Here is a 13796-nt window from a genome sequence, read left to right on the forward strand (position 1 = left end):
ACCCATTGGATTGGTTCCCAAAAAGCATTCTTCAAAGTTTAGGACCATCTTTCACTTATCTTTCCCAAAATCTGGAGAGACAAGTATCAACTCTTCAATTTCCAAGGAGGATTTCAGCCTTCAGTATATAACAATTGACAATGCAATCCAAGGGATTTTGAGCCTCGGCCAAGGGTGCTTTCTCGCGAAAACCGACATCGAGTCAGCGTTTCGCCTCATCCCTCTCAGGCCTTCAGATTACGAGCTCTTCGGCATGTACTGGGAGGGTAGCTACTACTATGACAAAGTTCTTCCCTTTGGCTTGAGAAGTGCCCCTTACCTGTTCAATCTACTGTCTAATGCGATAGAGTGGATCCTCCTCAACCATTGCCTGGTTTCGTTCGTCTGTCATATCCTCGATGATTTCTTGATCATCGAGCCAGCCTCATTCTCCCCTCCTCTAAATTTGCTATGCCAGCAGAGCTTGAATAGCATGCTTTTGACCTTTAGCAATCTGGGTATCCCCATTGCAGCCAACAAAACAGAGGGCCCTTCTACTACCCTTGAGTTCATGGGAATTATCCTGGACACTGTCCGGATGGAGGCCAGACTCCCAGCACACACATATACGTGAGTGGTTTTGGCACAAATCGAGACAACTCGCTCGGCTCGCCCGGGCTCGCCTCGCTCCTTGTCTCGATTAGTGTCCAAAACCACTCACGTATATGTGTGTGTGCAAAAATCGCGAGCGGCACCCAAAATCTCTGCGGCTTGAGCGCTCACAAATCTCAAGCTGAATTGCTGTGCTAGAATTAATTCCTATTGAACAAATGCTCTTATTGAGTAAACGAAGATGGGAAGAGGAAGAAGTGGAGAACTTAACTTGAATGTAAAGAAAAACTTGAAAAGATCTCGTGGAAAAGCGTTTACAACCTACAAAAAAACTAAAGAAAATGAAAAACAAATAACAATCTTTTTAACAGACGAGCTGATTGAAAAATTAAAAAAATTAGACAGCAGTGTTGTCGCAAACGTTTTAACAAGCTAAACAAGACTTGCACGCTCCGGTGAGTGCATAAATTATTGCAGTAACACAGGAAGTCATTGTTTTGACCTTTATTTATATTGCGTGGGTGTATTGCTGACAAGAAACGGGAAACCCCCATTGCGTAATTTATTTTTTTTTTATGTGAAATATTTTAAGACGGTAGCAGCATCAATTGAATGTGATTTATTCTGTTTTTCTTTTTACATCGCCTCAACGGTGTTAATTTTCTGATATTTTTTGCCAAGCAGGCGTAAAAGCTCGGCGAAATAAAGAAAACCGCATTTAAGGCAGCAATAATATTGATAATGTTTTTCATTCGTGGGCGATCTTGTGTGACGGAATCATTAACATAAACGCCAGTTCAATAATTTAGTTTACATTGGCAGTTTTCTTGATAAAAATAAAACCCATGCTTTTATATAAACTCTTTACGGCAACAGCATACATGGCACAGAAAGAGACAAATTTATAGAAGGCAAACGAAGCGCCGCTAAAATAGCATTAAGCATTGGCGATTTAGCGGACGAAATGCCGATATTAAGTTGTATTGTGCAATAACAAAATCCATTTGTTTGTCTTATTTCGTTTAAGAAAGAGAAGAAAGTTCTTTGATAACTGGCAACAAAAAAAAAAGCATTGAACGTAACCAACATTAGTTTTGCCGAAGACCTTGGCACGATCTGGTTATATATAAAAAGTATTTCTTACTTGATTTTCAAAGCGCATGCGTATGTGTTTATTGGTACAAAGATGGTACCACAAGTGAAAGCGGGGCAAATCGGCTCAACATATATAGGCGATCGTGCCGTAGAATAGTTATCTCACTGACTGGTGAAGCCTTAGGGAGGTAATGGATTGGCCGTCCATTTGAATCCTGTTTGAGGGCTTGTGCCACGGTGGGTTACGGGGTATAGGGGAACTCCTTTCAGTGGGAGATGCCCCTCGGGTGAGCCCGCCTCGGCCCTACTGATAACGTGGGGGTGCTCAGAAATCCCTCGGGATTTCAAACCTCGCTCCCAGAGGTAAAATGGGAAACGACAGCCCCCTTGTCAGGGGCCGAATAAAGTCCTAGCCGGGGCTAGGCAAGAAACAGCCAACGAGCACCCCCCGACCAGGGTTTTGCCCTTTCGTTTGACCTGTCACGCAACGTCACGCGTGACTATCACGCTCTTTGTTACACAATGTCACGCTGTGTAACGCAATTTCACGCTTTTTGCTACAACTTTATTTTATTTTTTTGCACACTAAGATGAAATCCAGTGTTTATTTTCTCAAATCTGATTTCGACTCGGCTGAAATCCGTTTTTTTAATTTCTCCATTTCTTCCATTTTTATCTGTTTCCTCAGCCGTTCAATGTCAGGACTTCTTTGCTTTTTACTTTCTTTTGGAAGTGTGCCTTTACGAAAGATTTCTTTTTGAAATCTTTAACCCTCTTTCTCATTAAGAACGCTCTGAAACTCAGCATCTGTTATTTTGCCGTCAACAAGAGATTTGGAAAGAATTCGGTTGACAGTATCAAACTTTGACATGGCAAGGGCCATGATTTTGCAGTGCTTAATAAGTTTGGGCTCGAGTTTCTTGTAAAAACCGGTTAACACTGCAGCGCTGGCACCGAACGTAGCAGCGACGATGCCAATCGGAACGGCCGCAGGTAAGCCAATCCCTGTCATTGCAGCACCAACCCCCCCTGCTGAAAGGGCACCAGAAACGCCACCAGCAATGAAGCAAGCGTAGTTGATAATCGTCTTGGTTCGCTTGTATTTTTTTTGCAACCAGCCGATAGTGGTCAACTTCTTCGCTTAAATATTTCAAAACTTCATTCGCTTTTTGCAAACGGAAGTCATTCTGTTGCGGTAAAGCGGGATATAAAGTTTGAGTTTCCGCGTGTTTTACGCTGTCTTCTTCGTGAACACCATAAGCAGGAGCACTCGGGAGCACATTAGCAGATGACATGGTCGTATACATAAAAGTTATTTTTGTATTTAATTTAATTCAATTCCAGCTCATATGTAAGATTTGAGCCGTTAAAATTGAATGGATTTCCATTCTCATCTCTAATCGAAAGAGTCAGAGATGATACATTTTCTTCAGCAGAAACGTCGCGCAAGACGTTAAGATGTGTATTTTGGTAATAAACTTTTTCATACGGTTTTCCACGTATGTCAAAACAAGCTAAAAGGCTTGATGGCTTACCATTAAGCAAGCTTTGTTGCTTGTCGATAAGGTCACAGTCGATAAAGTAATTTTTAGGATTTGAAACATTATTTATCTCAAATGTTTCAAAATATTCTTTTTCAATACTTGCGTAATTCTCAAACCCAGGCAAATTAAAGAACTTAATAAGACTTTCATTTAGTCCAATAGTTTTTAAATTGGGCTCTTTTGCTCTTATTATCAAAGAACGACCTGTAATGCCTTTTGTTACAGAAAACATGTTTTTCTCTGGAAATCCTTTTTCAAAAATACTCCCAATGCCATCGAGTGAGTAGTTTCCTTGCCGTATATAACGCGCCTTCTCTTCCTTGTTCACTTGTTTATAAAAAAACTATTCCATCCTTTTCCAAACTATTCCAGCTGTTGTAAAGAGAACAACTTAAAAGCCGGATATAGCTTAGTTTTGGAATAGGCTGGTCAAAATAAACAGTGTTCGGATTTTCTTTTGTGGTGACAGTCAGCACAACCATTTTTATATTAAATAAAAATAAAAAATGTTTAATATAAAAGAGGACCATGGATGCGAAAACAAGAGATTTTATGAAGTGGATGAAAACCCCAGAAGCAACTAAAATTTCTGAAGCGGCGAAAGACAAGGCGTGGAAACCTTTTCTTGCAAAATATCCAAACGCTGAAAGAACAAAATTTGTTCCACAGGTTGAATTCGCTTACAACCACACAGCAACGGCAGACATTTATTACAATGCAGGGCAAGGCCATTTGATAAATGTTTTTGGCTCGGACAGCAGATATTGGAGCACAGATATGAAAAATGCACTCGGTGTGCAAAGCGCTGGAGGTTTTCCACAACAGCTGTCACCAAGCGGCGCAAAGGGCTCATCTTTGCCAATTCCCGCGGTTGGATTTCACGAAGCCGCACCGAGTTTGAAAAAAATATTTAACAGCAAAATTAACATCTACGTCACACCAGATCAATATTTCACAACCAAATTAAGAGAGATTTTTCAAAAAACAAAACTGAAGCATTCATCAGGAAAAGAGTCAAAAAGGTGGCTTGCTAGCCCTAATATGGGCTACTGGCCTCAACAACTTAACTTTGCTGTCTGGTGCGCGACAACAGGCAGTGGGATAAGTCGAGAGATTTTCGATGAAGAGCACTCAGCTCTCAGCTTGCCGCCGGTTGTGCGTAATTTTTATCTTTTTCACGTTTATTTCACAATCAGGCGAATATTGTTTCAGATGGGTGGAATTCAGAGCGTAAGCGCCTTGCCAGGCGACCCAACGTTTAGCCAGTTCGACAACAAGTACGACGTGGCTTCGTATAAAAGAATATGCGCTGAGTTCGGTGTCGACCCGTCAAGCGATTTTCGTTTCACAAGGGGCGCAAACCACGGACTTGGTGACGTTTATATCTGGATCACAAATATTGGTCCAAAAAATTCAGGAGCAAAATACCCTGATTACGATAAATTTTCGGATGAAGGCGGAACTGCAAGCAAAGGTAACTTGATTCAATACATCGAGCCGGATGACGCTGCATTTGCACAGGCAGACTGGTTTTGTCCTAACGGCACGGAAGGGTTGACCCAAGCAGGTTTGTCGAGAGTAAACCAGTCGATAGAGGCTTTTGTTTACTGTATTCTCGGTTCGCAGGTCAACGTTCGAAGTAGCATACTTGGCACAGGCGGCCGTGCAAAGGAAGCGCAAAGTGAGTTCCTCGTGTTGGTTGAAGACGCTATAAGGCAACCAGATCTGGCAAAGTCAGTTCAAAGATACCAACTTGCCATCGATGAGGCCAAGGTTCGGCTCAACCTCGCCGTCTGCCCGGGTGCCTGGCTGATGCCCGCTCGGATGGTGATAAACACAGAAAGCGTTGTTGGTTACAACAACCAGCTTAAGCAGGCGGTAGGAGGAATGAAAGTAGGAGTGAATGATGATGTTAATAAATCGACAAAAAAAGTGGGCGCAACAAGTATGAGCGGTGGACCATCAAAAGTTAATAGACCAACAAGTCATCCGTCAAACCCGATTCACAAAGCTGCAAAAAAAGAGCCGGCACCACAAACGTCTTCAGTGGGTACTGTGTCAAAAACAGATGAATCGCAGAAGCCAGACACTGAAGATACAGCACACGAAAGAAACAGGGCCTACCTTATTGCTGGTGCCGTTATTTTTGCGTTTGCAGTCAGCCGAGCTCTTTGAGCTCGAGCGCTTAGCGCTCGCTTCGTTTTGTAACTCGCTCGATAAGAAAGATAGCAACACCGACAATCAAAAGCCAAGCATTCTTGCCGAGAAAGCTGATCACCTGACCGGCCGTTCGAAACACAAAACTGACAATCGCGCCAAGGAGGCCCGGCAGAATACCTGCAATTTTTTTGCCAAGTGTCTGAAGACCGTTAACAACACCTTTTGCTACATCTTTTAAACCGTTTGAAAGATAGTGAACAATAACACCAATAGTGGTCCCGACTGCAAGCAAAACAGCTATGACTTTGAAGCCATATTTTTTGAAAATCTCTTTTACCTTTTCTCTTAATTTGTCTGTTAAAGACAATCTTTCGATCTCTTCTTCTCTTTCATTTTCTATTTCATTAATTTCTTGATTCAAGGCATCAACTCTTTCACGAGCTTGTTGTCTTTCAGCTTGTGGCCTGTTTTCGTCGTTTGCTATATTTTCCTGTTCTTGTCTTTCTTGTCGTATTTCATCTTCCCTTTCTTGCCTTTCTGTTTCGTGTTGCTGGAATTCTTGTAAAGGTATTGTTACCCCAATCACAGGCTCGTACTCTACTTTTTTCAACCGATCTAATTCTTTCTGTAGATCAGTGCGCCTTTCAATTTGTAGTTTTGCTCTTTCTTTAGCTTTTTTCTTTCCTCCGGGCTTTCATTGTTATCTTCTGCTGTTTTTTTGTTGTTATTGATACCTTCTGAAAGACCTCTTATTTCATTTTCAAGAGTTAATCGACGACTTGGACCAAGGGCTTTTAAAACTTCTTTGGGAAGTCTTATATTTATCTGGTATTCTTCCTTGCCTTGAATTTTGGTTGTTAAATTATAATAAGGCTTACCTGGTTTAATTAACCCGACTTGCAGCCTTCCATTTTCATCTATTTTGTATTTAATCTTTGATTTGTCAGCTGATGGAAACTCTTTGTCAAGATAACTCGAAGCAGTGAAGGTTGTTGTCGCACTAGCGTCGGGGATTTCAGGAAACATCGTTGTTGTTTCGTCCGGCCTATTCATCGTGGTAGTTCTCATTGGTATTTGTTCGCTTGATCCGGGAGTTGACCACCCTACAGGCTGGAATTCGCCTGTAGTGTTGCCGTCATCTTTGCCACCGTCATCATTACGGTTGTCTGTATGTTCCATGAGAGGAACTGTGTCACCAAATTCATCCGCCATGATATATTGAATATATATATTTTTAATTTAAATATATATTTTTTATAATTTTAATATACAATGGCTGTCGTGAGCGAAAGACACCGACCAACGTTCGAAGAGAAAATACCAAACGCGCTCAAGGCAGACAGAGTGCGACATCGCGTTACATTTAACCCGAATAAAGCGTCTCCAGAAGAAATTCTGAGAGTTGCTGTGCCAAAGCTTGAAGAAGGCGTCGTTCTCGTGCCAGGCTCCCTGGCTCTTGTGTTCAACTTGACGGTGAGCGGCCATGCCAACAACTTTCTCGTAAACACCGTCACCCGGGCGCTTGTCTCAAGGATGGTGGTCAAGTTTGCAGGAAATACTCTGCAGGATACGAACGCTTACGACGTCTACAAACTTTTCGAGGACCTTTTTCTGCCGGTAGAAAAGCGCAGCAACATGTGTCTTGAAGGTATACAGTCCGAGGATTTATGCAAAATCCGTTCAAACGCTGGTGACAAAAAAACCTCAGGAGTTGACGCGGAAAAGAAGCTGGCAGAAGTTTATGGAAGCAAGTATCGTATCCCACTGGATCACGAGATTTCGAAAGACCATGGTGTGTTTTATCCGCGTGCACTCGCAGACGAGCTTGTCTTCGAGATAAAACTAAACAGTCCAAATGTGGTTGTAAGAGGATCAGATCAATCAAAACTTGGGTATGAGCTAACTGGCATCCAACTCGAATACGAGGCTATTTATCACAAAGAACTTGCAAGAGAAGTAGAAAGCACTTACATTAACGGCAAAAGTTTCTTTTACGAGCATGTGCATAATTACAAAACGATCACAGTAAAAAAAGCTTCTGATACGATCATAAACGAAAGCATTAACGTCCCAAAGCGCTCCTTGAAGGGACTTCTACTTCTTTTTGCTGAACCCCACAACGCAGGTGCAAGAGACCCGGAATCTTTCTTTAACCCTGACATAACAAATGTAAAAATCAGCGTGAACGGCGTTCCAAATAAGGTCTACAGTCAGGGCGTTGAAGGAAGAGACATGTGGGAGGAAGTTCTCAGGTTCTTTGGCAAACACGCAGACCAAAAAATCTTTAATAACGCCACAAAGTTTTATGCAGAAAAAAAGTTTGGGCTTTTCATTGACCTTCGCTCCATGAGCGACAACATCATGCATGGCAGTGGGCTCCGCTTGGCGAACACAAAGGATGGCGTTAATTTAGAGATACAGAGAACAGCCTCAGGATCAGGCAATGACAAGGTCAATTGCTACATTTTCGCTATCGCTGATGCTCAATTTTCAATTGTAAATAAAGAATTACAAAGTGTTGAGTATTGATATAGCCATGGACCCAAGCAATATACCCTTCAACGCCCTCATTGTTGGACCAACGAACTCAGGAAAATCGAGGTACGTGGTCAATCAGCTTTGCGGCCCTTTCCGCGGCAAGTTTGACTATATCGTGCTCATCTGCCCGACTTTTGCGCACAACAAGACTTATTATCGCTTTGCTGAGGAAGATCCTCACTTTTATGTTTTCATTTGCGAGCAGCACGAGGTTGAATCTTGGTTAAGTTTTACAAGATTTCTTTTTGAGGGTGAGAACACGCTTATCATCCTCGACGACTGTGCTGCTTCGAAAGATGTAAAGGGAAGAACAGGGGAGTTGGTGAATCTTGCTTTCTCTGCTCGCCATACAGGTTTGAGCGTTTGGGTGCTGACTCAAAAAATGACAAGCATAACCGCCTCATTCCGCGAAAATGTGGCGGCAATCGTTTTCTTTTACACCCCCTCTGCCAAGACAACGAAGGCAATTTTTGAGGATTACGCTGGCGAACTTACCTATGAGGATTACAAAGAACTCATTTCAAGGCTGAAAAAAAATAAGTTTTCGCATCTTGTTATTTCTCATCGCCACCCTTACGGAACAAATTTTTTTATTGAACATATTTTTTTTAGAGTAATAAATGACTGACCCGTTCGCAACTTCCCCTTCCGAGAGCGTGAACCACGCTGCAAGTGAACAAGAATTTGCTTCCGTAATGGAACTGCTTGGAGCTGAACCAGAAAGTACAGAAAGCGCTATGGCATCCATTCAAAGACTCGACATTCCTGCAATGCGTGAACAGCTTGCTATCCTTGTTTCAACAGGAAAAGCCAAAGAAGCAATCGGTGTGCAGCTGACATACGAGCAGGTGAAGCGCTTGACAGATAAAGAAGTTGAAAAGTACTTAAAGAGATATGAGGCATACGTTGGGGCCAAAACAACCGACAGCTTGATTGACAGCTTTATTTTTCTTGTAACCAAAGTCGTTGGTATGGCAGTAAATATCAAGGACGTCAATGATTATCAGAAGGAACTCAAAAACGACTACATCATCAGCAAAGAGCTGTCCACTTTGGCAGGCGGTCTGGCTTTGAAATGCGGCCGCTTTCTTGCTGTTGCAAATGCTGCGCTCATCACAACAAAGCACATTGATTTAAACGAAGCCGCGCCTGGCGCGGGGACCCAAGGGGTCCCGACAAAGTTGCAAACCAAAGAAACACCAACTACTGAAGATTTTTCTGGGCAATGCTAAGAAAATGCTAAGAAATTACTGAACAATGCTTAGCAATTGCTTTGCAAAAAATCTTGCTGAGCATTTTTCTATTTAAATATTATTTTTTTTTATTATAAATGGCCGAGCTCGAACAACAAAGTCAATCACAAACCCCAAGCGAGCCAGCAATTAGTACTGAAGTTCAGAACAGACAAAATGGCTTGAGGGCTTCGCCCTCACAAGTTACTTCAACAACTCCAGCAACAAAGACTGCCAAAAATCCAAAGCGAGTAGCTGCTGGCAAGCTTGCAGCTGAAAAAACAAAACAGGCTCGTGAAGCACAGAAAAAAGCTGCTGTCGAGGCTGCTGCAATAATTGCAAAAGAAAAGGAAAAGAAATCTGCATCTGCTAAGCGAAATGTAACTCCGCCCGTGGCACCAGCTCCGACCGAGGCTCAGCCGCAATTAAGCGGTCTCACCACAAATCAATTGATCTCTTTGCTTGGTATTGCCGTTGCAATTATTACAACTTATGTCAAACGCGAAGACATCAAAGCCTTTGTCAACGAAAAAACAAGTTCAACATGGAAAGCCCCACCAACTCTTATAACTGATGACACACCAGTTACAGCAGAAAGTATTGAAAGGGTTGCAACGCGTTCTTCAGACACGCGCCAAACGGGCTCTAGAATCCCGCAACCAACAAGCCAAAATGGCTTGAGCCCAAAGGGCTCACAAAGAGGAATCCGTCCGATGGATTAAAACATTGATCGGGATTGGTGTCACTCTTGTTACAACTTACGCAAAAAAAAGATGACATAAAAGCTTTTTTCGAAAGAAATAAAAGACCAGAAAAAAAAGAAACACCTCCTGAACAATCAAATGAAGCCGCCACTGAAGTTGAACAAGATAAGGAAGCTGTTATTCCAAAAGTCGCCAGAAAGGTTGGTTTAAGAAAAATGGATTAATTATTTTTCTTTTAAACATTTATTTTTTCTTTATTATAAAGAAACAAAAATGAAAGTGAGTTTTTTGACCTTTTTTCTTTGTTATATGTTTGGAAAAGAATATGAAAAACATTGCAGGGGAAAAGCTGCTCTTGAAAAAATGGAGGAGGATTTAAAAAAACTTGAAACACAGGCTGAAAAAATAGAAAATGAAGAAGAAAGAAAAAAGATGCTTGAAGAAGTGAGACTTTTGCAAGATGAACGTTCAAGGCAAGATAAAATATCAAAAGCAATGGATTTGCTACTTGAGGCATTTTTCGATTAAAATTATTTTTAATTTAAAGATTTATTTTTATTTTATATCAAAACGCCATGTCCGACAACAAGCTCGTGAAAACACTCATGGATGCCGCCACCATTACAGGTCTCGCCGCCGGAATCGGCTGGGCTGCCAAAAAAGTTGTAAAAGAAAACTTCACATCCGACCCAAGCAGCAGTTTTATGAACTATGTAAAGTTCACAGCCGTCATGGCTGGCAGCGTTGCACTTAAACAGTATCTCGAGGACCAGAAAATTCTCCCCACCAATTAAAATAAATTCGCATAATATAATAACAAAGTTCTACTATGGCAAGCATCGCGATTATGGCTGGCGGAGCTATCTTGAACGCTGCTGCTTTCATTGGCGGCAACTACCTTGCTCGAGCTTTGGGTGGTGGAGATGACGCCGCTTTGAAAGAAAAAGAAAGGCACGACAAAGCTCTCGAGGCTTACCAGGCAGCTTACGCAAAATACTCTCGCGACCGCACCAAGCTCCTCGACTGGATACAAACCAACGCGGAAATAAAAGAGCAGGCCAAACAGAACTTCACGAACACTGACTACGCTTTCAAACTCTACAACCAGGCACATCCTGACAAGCAAATGATTCCTACAAAAGAGCCAAAGTTTTCTGATTTTTATCAGCCAAGCGAGCAGCAGAAACAAGGTGAACTGATGTTTGTTGGCGCTGGCGCGCTTGCCCTTGGGTACGCTGCCTTCCGGTTTCTTTAAACTTTTCTTTTTTCTTGTATACACACATGGACGCAAAGATCTCGAAAGTCTACTATAGCCCACAGGGCTACTAGAAGGGAATTGCAGCGATAAAAAAATTAGCCGAGGCTGCCAAGGTTTCCGAAGATGCCGCAAAAAAGTGGCTAGTTAAGCAGGCCCTTTGGCAGATCTACCTTCCGGCACCACGATACGTTCCTCGCCCAAAATTCGATGTTTCTACTCCAAACGCGGTCCACCAGGCGGACCTTCTTTTTCTGCCACACGACAAACTGCCGCGAGGGCAAAAAGTTTACAAATACGCGCTGACTGTTGTTGAAGTTGCCAGCCGTTACAAAGAGGCCGAGCCTTTGACCTCCAAAGATTCAACTGAGGTTGCAAAAGGTTTTCAGACAATTTACAGGCGAAGTGCACTGAAATGGCCACAGATGCTGCAAGTTGACCCCGGGCGCGAATTTATGGGAGCTGTTACCAAAGAAATGGAAAAGCACAAAACCTATATAAGACGCGGGCGTGTTAACATTCACAGAGATCAAGCCATTGTTGAACGTTTTAATCAAACACTGGCAGAGCGCCTGTTTGGTTATCAGTACGGTGTCGAGATGAACCTGCCATCTGGCCAGCGGTCGACAGCGTGGGTTAAAAGGCTACCCGAAGTTGTTGCCGCTCTGAACAACGAAGTTACCAGTCTTATTGGAAAAAAACAGCTGCTGCAATCAAAGAAAAGGCTGTTTCGTCCAAACCATCCTCAAAATATACAAGGCCTGTTGGCAAGAAAGAAAAAAGACTCCCCTCTCTCATTAATGTGCGCTATCTCTACCAACCTGGCGAGCTAGAAGGCGGCGTAAAAGGGGCAACAGATCCAATTTGGTCATTAAAAGTCTACAGTATTGAAAGGTCTGTTACTAAACCTAATCAGCCAGTTCTTTACTACTTGCACGATGGCCCCAAGCGCGGCTTCGTGCGTGAAGAATTGCTTGTTATTCCTCAAAATACACAGTTACCACCAGAAAAGCTATAAACGTTCTGTTTATGTTAACTTATACCCGTAAGCATTTGTATGTATCCCATCATCCGCTATCCATCGCTTTGAGTCAAAAGGCGACAACGAGACCTTGTTGAGATGCATTCCGTAAATCTCATGACCCTCGCTTCTAAGTATGTTCATTCCATGCCATAACTGCTTTCTTTCAAAAAGTGTTTCTTTGTACTGTTGGTGGATTATTTGCTTTTCCACAACGCTCTTTTTTACACCCTTCGCTTTTTTTATATTTTTTTTTTCGTCTTCTGTAATTATCGAGTACATTTTCGGTCTCAGACAAACACACTCTGCTATGGGGGTTCCTGCGCATTCGTCTTTCATTTTTCCCAATACCTTTTTGTTTTCGTATGAGTGGAGTGGATGCTCTTTTGGGTAGTCGCTTGTATCATACAAAGTTTTGTTCCATTCCATGTCTTCGTAAATGTCATCTGTTTCGATCTCGAGCAAAAGGCTGTCTGTGTCTGTATACAATAGCTCGCAGCGCGGGCCGTATACATTTTTCAGATGGTTGTAAAAGAAGTCGTACATCAGTATCTTGCTTACGTCAAGAATAGTCATACCTGTGTAGACAGGCTTATTAAGAATAAGCTTGCTTTTGCGCATGTCAATCCCGACCAAGTCGTTTGAAAACATTGCATGTCTTGAGTACAACGGACTGGCAACCAATTTTCTTATTTTGTTTGTTTCATTGCTTCGCACTATTTTTATGTCAACACGGTTACGCAGGTTTTCCATTGTTTTTCCAAAAACCGAGTTATTCATTAGCTTGTAAAAGTTCTTTTCAAAGTCGTTTTTAGCTATTTTTCTAAATTCTGTGTTCATCCTAATGTATGACTCCATCCAGCATTCTTGTTCGAATTCAATAACATTGTGAACTTTTTTTAGTTTCATTCCTTGTTTCAGATAAAACTGCAAGTTTCGATAATGAACAACATAATTACTTTTGTCCTCAAGTGTTAACACAAGCTTTTCAGTGTCAGGTGGGTCATGTTCAAGTTCATTTATTATCCTTTTTTGGTAAGGTGAATACATTTCCCTGTTAATTTTCTTTTTTTCTGGAGCCAACGGATAGCTGTTGTGGCATTCATGGAGTTCTGCTGGGTATTCGAGGTCAACCTCCAATATCCAGCCTGTTTTGTCATTCTCCTTTTTTTTTTCATTATTTCTTTTTCACTCGGCATGACTCTTTTCCATTTAAAACCACTTTTTGGAAGTGGCTTGCTCATTGCCCACCCAAAAAGGTTGTTCGCGTCAAGATACATTATGTATTTTTTTGGTTTTTTGTCGTCGTATCCCTCAACGTAAGGATTGTTTGCCACTGCGTATCTCTAACTAGCCATTGAAATGCCTCCTCTTATTCCCCTTTCCACAAAAAGATGCATTTCGGGGTCAGTCAGTAGCTCAAGCTGTACGCCTGTCTTTTTCAAGAGTGCGTCCCAAGAAAGGCCCGGAGAAGTAAAATAGTGTGCTGGATCGAGCTCATACTTTTCTTTACATATATTGCGAAAGTTCTCAAAAACATCCGCCAAAAGAGTTACATCCGTTTTAACATAAAGGTTGTGGTAATCTCCAAGAGTTTCGCATCCAAAAGTTTTCCACACACTATTTGCATGCTCGTATTCTTCGTCAGTTACGTGT

At 42.0% G+C, this 13796-nt stretch overlaps 2 protein-coding genes across 3 annotated transcripts in view; one reads left to right on the top strand and one right to left on the bottom strand.

The window, feature by feature from the left end:
* The window catches only part of LOC144629868 (uncharacterized), a 182981-nt gene that overhangs the window by 80551 nt on the left and 88634 nt on the right, over positions 1 to 13796 (top strand). The window lies entirely within an intron of this gene.
* LOC144629866 (uncharacterized) overlaps positions 1 to 13796 on the bottom strand; it is a 123550-nt gene that overhangs the window by 31461 nt on the left and 78293 nt on the right. The window lies entirely within an intron of this gene.

Source organism: Oculina patagonica, chromosome 11, assembly GCF_052425735.1.
Source record: "Oculina patagonica isolate OP01 chromosome 11, crgOcupat, whole genome shotgun sequence".
Lineage (NCBI taxonomy): Eukaryota > Metazoa > Cnidaria > Anthozoa > Scleractinia > Oculinidae > Oculina > Oculina patagonica.